This window comes from Chrysemys picta, chromosome 7 (genome assembly GCF_011386835.1).
Source record: "Chrysemys picta bellii isolate R12L10 chromosome 7, ASM1138683v2, whole genome shotgun sequence".
NCBI lineage: Eukaryota > Metazoa > Chordata > Testudines > Emydidae > Chrysemys > Chrysemys picta.
In genome coordinates this window covers 60802180-60815599 of record NC_088797.1, presented here as the reverse complement: position 1 = coordinate 60815599, position 13420 = coordinate 60802180, and the positions used below count along the sequence as shown (strand labels likewise).

The 13420-nt window shown below is 46.8% G+C and overlaps 2 protein-coding genes across 10 annotated transcripts in view; one reads left to right on the top strand and one right to left on the bottom strand.

The window, feature by feature from the left end:
- Positions 1–10263, bottom strand: part of MAPK8 (mitogen-activated protein kinase 8) — a 138688-nt gene extending 128425 nt beyond the window's left edge. For 4 of the 9 annotated variants that reach the window (XM_065551614.1, XM_008173056.4, XM_024109687.3 and 1 more), the window contains exon 1: positions 10098–10252. The gene's annotated coding sequence lies outside the window, so the exon portion shown is untranslated. Of the gene's footprint in view, positions 1–6745; positions 6801–10002 lie in introns of those variants that run through there. The other 5 variants (XM_065551608.1, XM_065551610.1, XM_065551611.1 and 2 more) reach the window with 4 other exon arrangements.
- Positions 10264–10881: 618 nt separating this feature from the next.
- FRMPD2 (FERM and PDZ domain containing 2) overlaps positions 10882–13420 on the top strand; it is a 161744-nt gene continuing 159205 nt past the window's right edge. The window contains exon 1 of the mRNA XM_065553623.1: positions 10882–11724. The gene's annotated coding sequence lies outside the window, so the exon portion shown is untranslated. The remainder of the gene's footprint in view (positions 11725–13420) is intronic.

The following is a 13420-nucleotide window of genomic DNA, read 5'->3' as shown; positions in this document are numbered from 1 at the left end:
ATTACAAGATAAATATGAGTCAACAGTGTAACACTGTTGCAAAAAAAAAAAAGCAAACATCATTCTGGGATGTATTAGCAGGAGTATTGTAAGCAAGACACAAGAAGTAATTCTTCCTCTCTACTCTGCGCTAATTAGGCCTCAACTGGAGTACTGTGTCTAGTTCTGGGCGCCACATTTCAGGAAAGATGTGGACAAATTGGAGAAAGTCCAGAGAAGAGCAAAAAAAATGATTAAAGGTCTAGAAAACATGACCTATGAGGGAAGACTGAAAAAATTGGGTTTGTTTAGTCTGGAGAAGAGAAGACAGAGGGGACATGATAACAGTTTTCAAGTACATAAAAGGTTGTTATAAGGAGGAGGGAGAAAAATTGTTCTCCTTAACCGATGAAGACAAGACAAGCAGCAATGGGCTTAAATTGCAGCAAGGGCGGTTTAGGTTGGACATTAGGAAAAACTTCCTGTCAGAGTGGTTAAGCACTGGAATAAATTGCCTAGGGAGGTTGTGGAATCTCTATCATTGGGGATTTTTAAGAACAGGTTGGACAAATACCTGTCAGGGATGGCCTAGATAATACTTAGTCCTGCCTTGAGTGCAGGGGACTGGACTAGATGACCTCTCGAGGTCCCTTCCAGTTCTATGATTCTATGCAGTCTGCCTTTCAGGTAAGAGCAAAGAGGGACACACCTAACCAAGCAAGAAGAAACTGGTGAGTAAGGGGGGAGAGATGTTTTTAGGTTTTGCTTTACCTTTTAATCCAATGTCCCTAAATGCTGTATTACAGCTGTTTTGAGAAGGCTGTCCTGCATCACTGAAAACATCTGTTGCTTGCACAGCTCTCAAAGGTAGGTCTCCAACAAGGCCCGTGCTCATCTAGACCTGCTGATGGAGCTATGGTGAAAAATTGGGCTGCTGAAGCTAGGGACCCAGTCTGAGTAGTGAATTGGCTCCCCCTTCAGCAAAGTGGAGGCCCTCAGGCCTAACCCTCTGGGCATGCTCCCAGAAACAGTATATAAAGGTCAGAGGCAAAGCACATCCCATGGATCCATGACAGGATGCAAGTGAGGTGAGGCACTAAACACTCCTAAATACAGTTTTAGAAGCTTAAAATGAAGTAAATAGAAGAGCTTTAACATGCTGTCTTTTCCCTCTAAGACTGTCAATATTTAGTCCCAACTTTCAACCATGTTTCCTGCCACCTGTCCAGACAGCAACTAGCCATTCATAGGCTTCTCTGTCCAGAAGGAAAACAAAGGGCAGAAACAGCAGCGGTCTAAAGATCACCCTCCATCATTTTTCCTACTGCGTGCTGCTGAATGCAAATTAACTTTACCAAAACCTTGACCGTGCAAAGGAATCTGTGTAGACAGACCCTTATGCCCAAGCAGATGGAGGTCAATGGTGCTGTCACACCACTCAAGTGTAAGGCCCTCCCACTCTGTCATGGAACCCTCTGGAGTATAGAGGCTTAAAACATTAATTTCTTCAGACCCATATTCTACCTGCAATCTTTGATTGCAGAATCTTATTGGTAGCAATGAGAGGTCTGCTACAGATGGTGGAGGGTGGAATACTGCTGCCCCAGCCCAGGGGCCTTAAGTGTTCATTTGATTTTCTCCACAGCATGACATCTCTGGCTAAGTATATACTTTCTCTTTTCCAGGTTGCTTGAAGCCTATACTTTTCAGGACGCCCTTTAAACTTATCCTACATGGATTAAGGGATTGTGCCTTTTTGTTTGTCTTTTTATGATGTATACAGGCATTCTGAAAGTTTTCAATGTGTTCTTTTTCCTGCTTTTATTATTTAACTTCAGAAATATCAGCAATGCTAACTCTGGTTTTACTGGAGAACTTCGTGGATGTCTCAGGGATGTCTATACTGCAGTGTGAAGCGTGACTGCAGCTCCGGCAGACACACACACTAGCAGGGTTAAAAATAGCCATGTAAATGTGGCAGCACAGGCTTTCAGCCTGGGCTGTACGTGCATGCTGGGGACCCTGGACACATACTTGTTGTGAAGCCTGTGCTCTCACATCTACACAGCTATTTTTAACTGTGCTAGTGTGTGTATGTCTGCCTGAGCTGCAATCACACCTCACACTGCACTACAGACATACCCTCAGAGTATTTGCATTGTGTGCGCTCACATCTTAACAGACTTCCTTTCTACTCAATGTTAATTGCTAAAGTTAAACAAGTTTTAACAGAAAAACCACTGAAACAAACCCAAAAGGCAAACAGTTTAACAGTCTAAAAATTCTGTTCTCAACTACTCAACCTCCACTCTCTTGTGATCTCATAGTTGAACTAGTTCTCAAGTCATCATAGAATCTTCAAGGATAAATGAGACCTGAATTTCCAATAAAGAGTAGATAAAAAAACAACCCAGGTAGTTCTATTTTAGTGAACAAACCCTCAAGGCCTTTTTTATAGATCATAAAGAACATAATTTCAATTGTTTTTCCTTTAAAGGTGACCTTCATGCTACCTTTTTACCAGTCTCAAACAAGGTGATATACAGTCTTTGGATTTTCTACAGTATCCAAGTCAAATATCGGGAGTTCTAAGAGCCATGCAGTGCCCATTTGTATAATGGCACTATACATCTGCAAACTGACTAGCCAGCAACAGCTCTCACCCACATTCAACTCAAAGTAGATAGAAATAGATTTGTGCCCTGGAGGAAGGGAAAAATATCAAGCAGCTCTCAATACATTTGCATTTTACACAGATAGGAAGTTCTCATAGGAACATGCAAAGTCACACAAACACCTCATTTTTAAAAGAGATAATACAGACTGAACATATAAACAGAGCACATTGGGCATACCCTTCCGTTTCATATTATAGTTCCATTTAATTAAAAGGCATATCATCATCCAGAGCTGCAGTCATCAATATTTACCTCCAATAAATTGCAAGAACTGAACACTTCAAACCACCTTATTATCAACATGCCCCCATGAACCACAGATTCAGATTCCAGTAGATAAACTGAGTCCCATATTTCATGCAAGGGGTGGGGCAAAGAGAGAGAAAGGCGGTGTCTCTAAGGTTATCTACTATGCATAGATATTAGAGGAAGAAATTAAATAAATAAAGATGACTTGCCACTGGAATTCCATTGGAAATCTTTCCCTGGAGAGAGGCCTTAACTATCAGTTTCTAAATATTATAAGATACCATTAAAATCTGCTATTAGTAGTACTGTACTCCCTAGGAAGAATTAAAAAAACCTATAATTCTATTTATAGGCAAGTCTCCTCCTGATCCAGAACATTCCATAAAGACAATCTGGATCAATTTTAAATTACTTTCTTCCATAGAGATAAATGAGGATGATGTAAACAGACACACCAGCGCAAACGTCACATCCTAAAGATAACTATTACAAAAGCATAGCAGCTTTACAAGGAGGAATTCTCTGCCTTTTCAAGGATGGTTTCCCCAAGATTTCCCTCTGATTGTACCCCAACTTTGTTTCAAATATTTCCAAATTTATTCTTCTTCAGGGCACATACTAACAACATGCCGAATTACCCTACAGCCATTGCTCAAGTCTTAGAGCAAAAGAACTCTGGTGATTGTCACTTATTCTTAAATTCTAAGATTAACATGCTTCCAGTGAAGTTTTTCGAGACGAAGCAAATTAAAATGGCTCAGGGTATTGGTAATGAGATAGGGAGCCTGTAGTGAGGCCGTATTGGTGAACCGGGAAGTGGGCGGGCTCCCAGCCGCCCCTGTGGGGGACGAGCCAGAACAGCCGCTAGAGTGGGCGGAGTCACCGCCTGTCCCTGCCCCCCGGAAGTCAAGGGGCGGGACAGGAAGTATAAAGGCCCGGCTCCAGCACTCAGTTGTGGCCTGACCGCGGGAGAGGACAGACGCTGGTGCCTGAGCTCCTGCTGGGCCGTGCCTGCCCCGAGCCCGGTATCCTGAGGAGTGGACTGAACTTCCCCTCACTGAGAGTCCGGAGGAGCCCCCCCCCCCGACCTACCTAGTGCTCACTGCCCTGAGGAGCCCATGATCTGGGACACGGCTGACGAGACTCAGGACGTGCAGGTACCTATGGAGGAGGAGATGGGAAGTGGCCTGGGGATAGCTGACCCCGAACCCATGTCAGTGTGTTGCGGTCAGGATCCCCACTGACCCAGCAGCAGAGGGACTGCTGCTGATAGAGCCCCGGGCTGGAACACAGTGGAGTGGGTGGGCCTGTGTTCCCCCCTGCCACCCCATGCCGGGTGGCAGTCTCTCCTCCTCCCTGCCTGAGGGCCTGAGCCCCTGAAGTTACTGTTTGTTTGCTCAGCCCCTGCCTGAGGGCCTGAGCCCTGTACTACGGTTGGCTTCCTGCCCGACCTAGGCCTGGGCACGCAAGGCTGAACTGCTCCCCCCGCCTTGTGTAGTGAGGTGGCCTGGCTCCCAGCCGCCCCTGTGAGGGACGAGCCCTACCCCGGGACATCTACAGAGCCCTTCACCTCAAAGGCTGATCTACTCACAAAATTGCACTGATTTAACACCGAGTTAGCTACATCGGTGCTGCTTTGTAGACAGGCAGCCATATCCATTTTAATCTGTTTTATATCAGTTTAGCTTCACACACAGCCAGTTTTTGACTGGTGTACACCCATAGGTTTGCACTGGTTCAACTAAATGAGTGAAAGTCTTCTGTACAGACAAGCCGTAAGTCACGAGCTCACATTTGTTCTAGGTTAATATTCAGTTTCCTACATGACATGAACAGGTGTTTCTCCCAGTCCAAGTGATCACACTTCCAGTTTGACCTCTATGGTGGGATTAGAAAGTGAACACTTCTCAGCATTAAAGGGGGTTCTTCCATAACCTCCCTGAGGTATACCAGCAGAATAGCGTAGTGCAGGGGGAAGTACTGAGGTGCCTATGGTACATCTGTCCTGAAGCATTCCAGAGGCCACCAACCTCACATCTTTCACTAACACTAAATTCACTGCTAAAAGAGAAGATTTGCAAGAGAGAACAATTGAGATTTCTGGCTTGCCAGACAATGCATTTAAAGAGGTAGTGTCAATTTAACTTTAGCTCACACTTTTGCAAAGACAACCAACAGAAGCATTCCCAAATCTTAAAAAGACGCATAAATAGAAACAGTTGCTTTTAACAAATTTCTTGCAGTGTTTGAAAGCCTAATGTCCCAGTATTAAGAACACTGAGTGTAAACAATGTCATTGATTTTTCACTGTCCAAGCTGAGATAAATGCAGAAATAAACAAGAAGCATTCCGTTTCAATTGGATTTTTAAAATCTCAGTTTAATAACTGATAGATAGTAGTAGTAATAGTAGATATTTTGAAGATGAAATATATTATACCCCTTCTTAAAAGGGCACCTAGGCCCAAAAGAGAGTCAGAAGTATAATTTGTAAAAGAATATACAGTACATTTCTACTCAACTCGAGACCCCCTCCATCACAACCTAGGAGAGATCAAATCTAAGAGACAGTTTAGTACATTTCTCAACATACTACCAATAAGATGTAAAAAAAAAAACCCAAAAACATTTAATTACCATGATATATGAACACAACACTATCTGATCATTCACAATCAGAAAGTTCAATGTGCACTCTACACATCTTGTGGAACAGTCTGTAAGAATTGAAAAAGTACTTATAGTTGAGAATCAAAGGTAGCAAACTGATGTTGAACAATAAATGGAAAGAATTACAATCCCAAATGCTTCTATAACATTAACACGTTGCTTAAAACAGCCACATCAAAATCTAATTTCTGTAGCTGAAGAACCGCTGCAGAACGCATGCCACTCGTAAGACATGAAAGTATCTTAAACTTATTATATGTATTCCAGATGGCGAACCAAAACATTGTATAATTATGTTGGGAGAATGGGGGGTTCCGGTTAGTCAAAAATTCCGGTTAACTAAGAGATATACTTACCAATGGAGGGAGGGAGTTTGGGTGTGGGAGAGGGGGCAGGAGGTTTGGGCAATGGAGGAGTTTCAGGGTGCTGGATCCAGGCAGCGCTCACCTCAGGTAGCTCCCCACAAGTGGCAACACGTCCCTTGGCTCCTAGGCAGAGGTGCAGCCAGGTGGCTCTGTGTGCTGCCTCGCCTGCAGGCGCTGCCACCACAGCTCCCACTGGCTGTGGTTCCCAGCCAATGGGAGCTGCAGAGCCTGCGCTCGCGGGCAGGGGCAGCACACAGAGCCCCCGTGGCCATTCCACCGCCTAAGAGAAGAAAGGGACATGTCACCACTTCTGGGGAGGCACGTGGAGCCAGGTGGGGAGCCTGCCGGCACCGCGCCAACCAGACTTTTAATGGCAACCCTATTGAAGATTTGTATTGGGAGATATCAGAAATGCCAGTTTCTAGAGCTTTCCAGTTGCTAAAGTGCCAGATAACACAGCTTTTACTGTATAATGATTAAATTTGTTAAAATAAGATACCTGACCTTATAAGCAAGTCCATCTAATGGATTTGCCAAATAAATTGTACATACATTTCTACAAAGCTTCAAAAACACTGCTCCCTAAAATTAGCCCGTTTGACAAACTGTACTTTTTCCTAGAAAACCCTTTTGTGCCTTTTTTAGGTTCATTTTCCTACTCTGGAAAGTGAATCTAAAAAATGGCATTGTGAGGTTTGACATTTGGTCTCTCTCATCCACTCCAGTTTAAATTTGCTGAGTATACAAAAACTCTTTTCCCCCCTCCCGCCCCCCCCGGTCTTAACTGTCAACCCTGAAAACTGACCTGGAATCTGAAAACCAAGCTGGGTTCCTTCTGGCTCCTGAATAATCAGCAATGGAGATTCTACAATCAGAAATCTGGTTAGCAATTCTGTCAGTGATGATGCACAAACCAGAAGTGAATCCTCCTCATCCTACCATTGCTGAACTGGCTATGCAGGGCCAACAGGAGTAAAACCTTATTAATCAGTAAAAAGCAAGACTATATGGTTTTGAGTATGCACAGGATGCAGATTTACCACATAAGATGCTGCCTTTTTTTCCCTATAGTCCTTCTTAAGACTATAATCTCATTCTGAAAAAAGACTTGTGTATTTCCAAAATTTCAGATCACCATTGTCTATTCCTCCAACCTATTCCCCACACTTCAAAGATAAAGTGATATTTATTCCAAACATTTCAAAGTTAAACAACTGGCTCAGAACTTGGAGACAATCATTCTATGATACCTGATGACAAAGACCGAAACAAACTCACTCCAATACATTCAGTGGGAGAAACAGGATGCTCAGAAAGATGTGTTTGGATAAGATGGAATCAGTTAAGTTTTTGTGTACGTAAGTTTGTATCAAATACAATCTACATCCATCAGACCTCACGCTTTTTCAGGAAAAAGTCGCTTCTCTGAAATATCTCAGAGTCCGTCCCCAGAAACCAAACTCCATGCCTGGACACTTCATCCATTACCACGAACAGGTACCCTAATCACCCTCTCCCTACATATGTAAATCTCACTGCTTAGCATATGAGAAACTAGACTGGACACCAAACTAGTAAGTGTACAATAAAAATCCTACGCTAGCAGAGAGTAAGTTCACCACTCTGCCAGTCCGGGGCCTCACCTGTGAAGAAAACAAAGAGTTTAAAACACATACATTATTAAGGAAAATGTATTGCTTTACGCATTAGAACTTACTTGATAGAAACACTGAAGAGCGTCACTAGATTCAGATACGAGAAAAATAATTTAAGATGGCTGCCGCCATTGACTGAGGTCAAAACAGAGGCATAAGCATATTTGAATTTCATTAGCTATGTCTTTATTATATATTCTTCTTCATAGAATGTACAATTTGAGGGGTCTAAAAAGTCACTGAACTCACTTTTAGTTAGTACCCTTAGCTAGGAATTTGACCCAATATCCCTTCGGGCTACAATCTGAATTAATTCTAAATGAATTCAATACTTGAGTGTACCACTTTATGCGAACAAAATAAAACATGCTACAAAACTGTTTTAAACACCCGATTCACCCAAAGAGGAGTGCATTTGCCTACAACTCTGAAAATTAAACTAGTTTTTCAATGAATTAATCGCAGACTGTTACCAAAAGTAATCTCCAAACCTCTAAATAAAACCAAGTTGTAATATAAGCTTGCAAAACTCTGCCTCACACACTTGCCCTAGAGCAATTAATTTCTTTAGATGGGTGAGTAAAACATCATTTGTGTTTACATAATTATGGTCAAGCTAGGTAAGCAGATATTCTGCCTGGGCTGAAAAAATATTCATAATACTTTTGCAAGGCCCCTCTATATAAAACTGAAATTCAGCAAGACTGTATAAACCCAACTATGTCACCATAACTGGGAAGAAACAAGGCTTGTGGGAGTCACATTTGCAGCTTATTAACAGACTCTTATATTTTGCATTGATGGAACCACTGCACAGAGAAATCTGAAGAAATCAGAAGCTTTCAGAGTCAATTCTGACACTACTAGAGATAAAGAGGAACTAGAGGAGGGCAACAGAAAAGCTTCAAACACTTCATTCACTTTTAACAAAAAGTATTAGGATTAAAATGCAGAAGAGACAAAAAATATTGCCAAACTCCCTAAGCAGCTGTCTTTGGAAATAAAATATCTGAGAGGAACAAAAAGGTATTTTTTCAAAAACAGTGATTTTGAATGTTGTTACAGATCTCATTCACTTCAAATTACTACACTCTACAGCAACTCAAACCTCTTTCCCCCAAAAAGCTTACAATAAAATACAAGTAGGTTTGGATAAAAATTAATTTTTATCTGTAAATGTTGATAAACGCTGACTTTACTGTAGACACAGAAACCAACCTAAGATATTTCCAAAATGTACAGATATGCCAAGTAAGAAAAATGCTGCTTGAGGACTTCTTAGAGTTTGATTTAAGGATATTTACTTTGTATATTCTGGCATGGTGTTGACAATTTGTGTTTTAAGGGCTATAAAACTGTAACTTTTTGAATCTCAATGTCTAGGGTCATTAAATTATTATCTGACCAGCCTCCACCATTTCCCTCAACTGCGAACACTTAAATCGATCCAAGTACTTTAAAATAAAATTGTCAAAATTATAAAAAAAATCAAATTTTGCCAAGCTTACACAGAGGGCAGGTTTGCAAGATGAGAGAAGATCCTTCCACAGCTTGAGCTTGGCTTACATTCTTCCCAAGGAGAAAAGTCCCACTGTTGTGCATTATGCCTATGCTTGTACTGCCAAACCAACAAAGAGATATTCCTCCTCTCTCTCCCACCCTCAAACATATCCCCATGTTTTGTAGTGCTCTTCTGGTCCCCAGTATGTCACCCAGCCCACATGCAACAACAGCCCAGCACAGCTGTGGAGCACTATCCACCTGCTACGGGTTATGTATAAAATCCAGAGGGGTGTAAGGTGCTAAACAGATGACGAAGGTCCCTAAATCAAGGGCTGACAACAAGACCTCCATGTGTACAGGCCCCAGCCCTCTGGCACCCCTTCTTCCCACCACTGTCCCCCATATCTCCTCTTTCACCCCACTATGATCACTTCTCCCTCCAGCTGCCCCCACTATTGTTACTGCACACCCATAAGAACTAAACATTGCACCCTTTGCATGCATCCCACTACCTGCCCCTCCCCCCCAAAAACATTGCGGCTATCCCTTTTCAGTCGCCCCTCCCCGCACAACAACCACATATTATTCCACCCCCTTTCAATGCACCCCCAATAACTCCCCTCCCCCTAGGATCATTACACCGATCCCTTCCAGCTGCCCCCCCCCCCCAAAGACAAATATCATTGCATCCCTCCCAACCGCATACATCTCCACTATCTGCCCCTCCCCCACGGCGCCCCCCCCGAACATTATTGCACCCCATCCCGCAGCCCCTCCCCCAAAGACCCACACACTGCCCCCTCACCCCCGCCCCCACCGAGCCCTGTGCTGGCGCCGCACCCCTCCCCCAGCCCGGTATCGCCGCCCAACCCCAACCTCTACTGAGCGGCCGAGTCAGGCCCACCCCTGCGCCGAATCGGGCCGCGCTTCCCCTGCGGTCGCGGTCCCGGTCCCGGTCCCGGTCCCGCACCCCGGGACAGGCCGCGGCCCCGCACTCACCGCCACCGCCGCCACCTCCTGCTTCAGCCGCGGCCGCTGAGTAACGAGCCAGGGCCTGGCCGCGCGCAGAGACGCAGCGCCCCGCCCCCTGCGCCGCCGGCCCGCGGGGGAGGAGGGAGCGGGAGCTTTTCCTCGCCCGGCCCCGAGACAGACCCCCACAGGCTCCCTGGGCCCCCCCCTGGGGATAGCCCCGCTCCGTGCGCCCCCCGGGACAGCTCCCCCGCTCAGTGTGCCCCCCCCAGGACAGACCCGCTCCGTGCGCCCCCCGCACGCCCCCAGGACAGCCCCCCCGGGATACCCCCGCTCCGTGTGCCCCATCCCGCATACCCCTTGGGACAGGCCCCCCCCCCCACGCGGCCCCTGAGACAGAACCCCCAGCTCCGTGTCCCCCCCCCCGCCCCGGGACACCCTTGCTGCTTGTGCTCCCCCGTCTGTCCCCCACACGGCCCCCTGAGACAGACACCCCCCCGGTCTGTGTGCCCCCCAGCACACTCCCTGGGACAGCCCCCCCGCTCCATGTGCCCCCGTCACGGTCCCCCGAGACAGACCCTCCTGCTTCCTGTGCCCCCCGACTGATCCCCCTGCTCCACGTTCCCCCACACACACACCCCGGTACAGCCCCCCCCCCAACTCCATGTGTCTCCCGGACGGTCCCCCGAGACAGACCCCTCCCGGTCCGTGTATTTCCCCCTCCCCTCGCCTGGACAGACGACGCCGCTCTATGTGCCCCCCAGGACAGCCGCCGCTCCATCTGCCCCCTTGCATGGCCCCCCAGGCAGATCCCCCCATTCCGTGGGCCCCCCTAGGCCTCTCAAGACAGCTCCCCAGCTCCTTGTACACCCCCATGGCCCTCCGAGACTCCATGTGCCCCCCCTGCCCAGGATAGATGCCCCTGATCTGCGTGTCTCGCCCCCCCCCCCTGCATTCCCCCTGGCCTGGGACAGCCTTTCTGCTCTGTGTGCCCCCCCCCTCACACCTCCTGGGACAACCTCCCCACTCCGTGTGCCCCCCTCCATAATCCCCCAGGACATCCCCCCTATCTCCATGTGCCCCCTGCACGTTCTACAGGACAGCCCTCCCACTCCATGTGCCCCCCTGCACAACCCTCCCCCAGACATCCTTCCTGCCTCCATGTGCCCTCCCGCACAGCCCCCTGGACCAGGACCCTCCTCCCCCCTCCCCCCCGGCTTCATGTGCTAAACCGCACAGAGCCCCCTGGCTCCGTGTGCCTCCCCTGCCTGGGACAGACCCCATCGCCTCCTCCTCCCCTCCCACCCCTGCACAGCCCCCCGAGACATACCCCTTCAACTTCATACTTCCCCCCAGGACAGACCCTTGCTCCGTGTGCTCCCTCAGCCCTGCCCTGCCAGAATAGCCCCCTGTGCTCCATGTGCCCCCCCCCCCCACTGCACAGCCCCCCACGGCACCAGCACCCCTGCTCTGTGCTCCTCAGGATAGACCCCCAGGACCAGCCCTCCCAGTTCCATGTGCCCCCAAACAGGGATCAGGCTGCCCCAGCCTGTGTGCCCCTCAACAGGGATCGATCCCCCCTACTAAGTGTTCCTCCCCCAACAGGGACCAGCCCCTAGGGTGACCAGGATGGAAATAAGGGAAAACCATATGAAAGGTAAGGACAAAGCTTTGTTTTAAGGGATATTTTAGGGAAATACCATTTCCCATAGCACAGCAGGTATTTTTCGGGCATGTGTCTATTTCTACTGCCCTCAAACATACAGTGCAGTCATCATAAGCTTATTTAAAATGGTACTTACTTGTTTTAAAACATTTCAACACATATTTTTTTTAATCACTTCATAAAACTCTTTACATGTCCAATCGAAATTAATGTTAATTTGAAGCTCAGCTTTAACAGCGTCAATATTTAGCAGGTTTCTGCAGTCTCTCCATATCTGTGTAACAAGGAAAATATTCTTTCCACTGCTGCATTTGAGGATGGAATGAACATAATAAATTCCACACATTTTAAGAAATTGGGAGAAGAATGAGCAGGCTACCATGTTTCAAAGCCCTGTCCTTTCCCCTGCATACAGTACTCACTGAATCTTTTTTGCAATAAAACATAGTAGTGCTCCATGTGGTTAGCATTTGCTGTTTACTTAGCTAATAACGAACCTTTCCCTTTCCAGAAGTTTTCTAAATTTGTCCTAGCATTTCCTTACTTGTGTTACATGTGCAAAACCAAAGGGCTGGGGTGGAAAAACTTCTGACATGAAGCAACATCCATGATTTTTATGAGAACCAACAGAGAGACAGTCTAAAGGAATGTCCCCCTACCTGCATCTATCATCAGGGTTTGTTGTCAAGACCTTAAAAAAAATAAACCAACTAGGATGTGGGGGTGTAAACAACCAAGGTATTTATTAAACCATCAGCAGTTCTAAACAAGGTAAACCAGAGGTGAACCGAATAGGAACACAGGTAAAGCAAGGACCCCCACAACAGGTGATATAAAGGTCAGAACAGGGCCAGTAGTATGCTGACTGTGACTGAGGGTAAGTTCCCACCCCTAGGATGGGACCCAGGTAAGAGGATGGAGGATCAATGGACCACTTCCATGTCCCGCAGCTCTGAGGACTCTCGCAATGACAGGACAGCTCCGGACTCCATCCAGGTAGGTGGAACCCACGGGTAAGGAGGGACCTCAGGATCAGGGAGGCGATGACAGCTCTGCCCCAATGATGACTTGGCTTGTACTCCCCCTGTGACGTCGTGGGTGTGTGTTTGTCCTCAACGAAAGAGTGGCAGCTGATGACATACTCCATATGTAAGTGAGAATTACCCTCCCGCAACCAGATGAATGAGCGTGGTGTTCAGTGTACTCCTCTGAGGCAACTTAGAGAGCTGAGATGTCTTCCGTGCTTTCCAACGATTGCAGCAGCAGCACCTCCAAACTCTGCTACACAGAAGGGCAGCCCCTTCCTTCTGACCTGCTAGCTCTTATATGCCCTGCTGTTACTGGGCAGATCACAAGTCATATGTTCGCTTAGTTTCCTGCCTTTCGGGAAAAATTGTGGGCAACTATACCCGAGGAGGGGGAAAAAGGGCAGCCAAGATGGATTCCTAGTTGTTGTTTGGGCATTTCAAGATGGCACACCTACGATGTTAAGCACTGAAGTTTTTCCCCTACATTCCCCTCCTTGCCGGCAAGGGACCCAATATCGGGAGTTCCAGTGCCAGCACACGATTACACGGGGGCACATTGGCACACCTAGACTTGTGCCTCAGTTTACCAAATGTATGTTGCGGCCACCTGCATTGCGCTAGAGACAGTACAATCATTACAAATTGTAACACAAACAAAA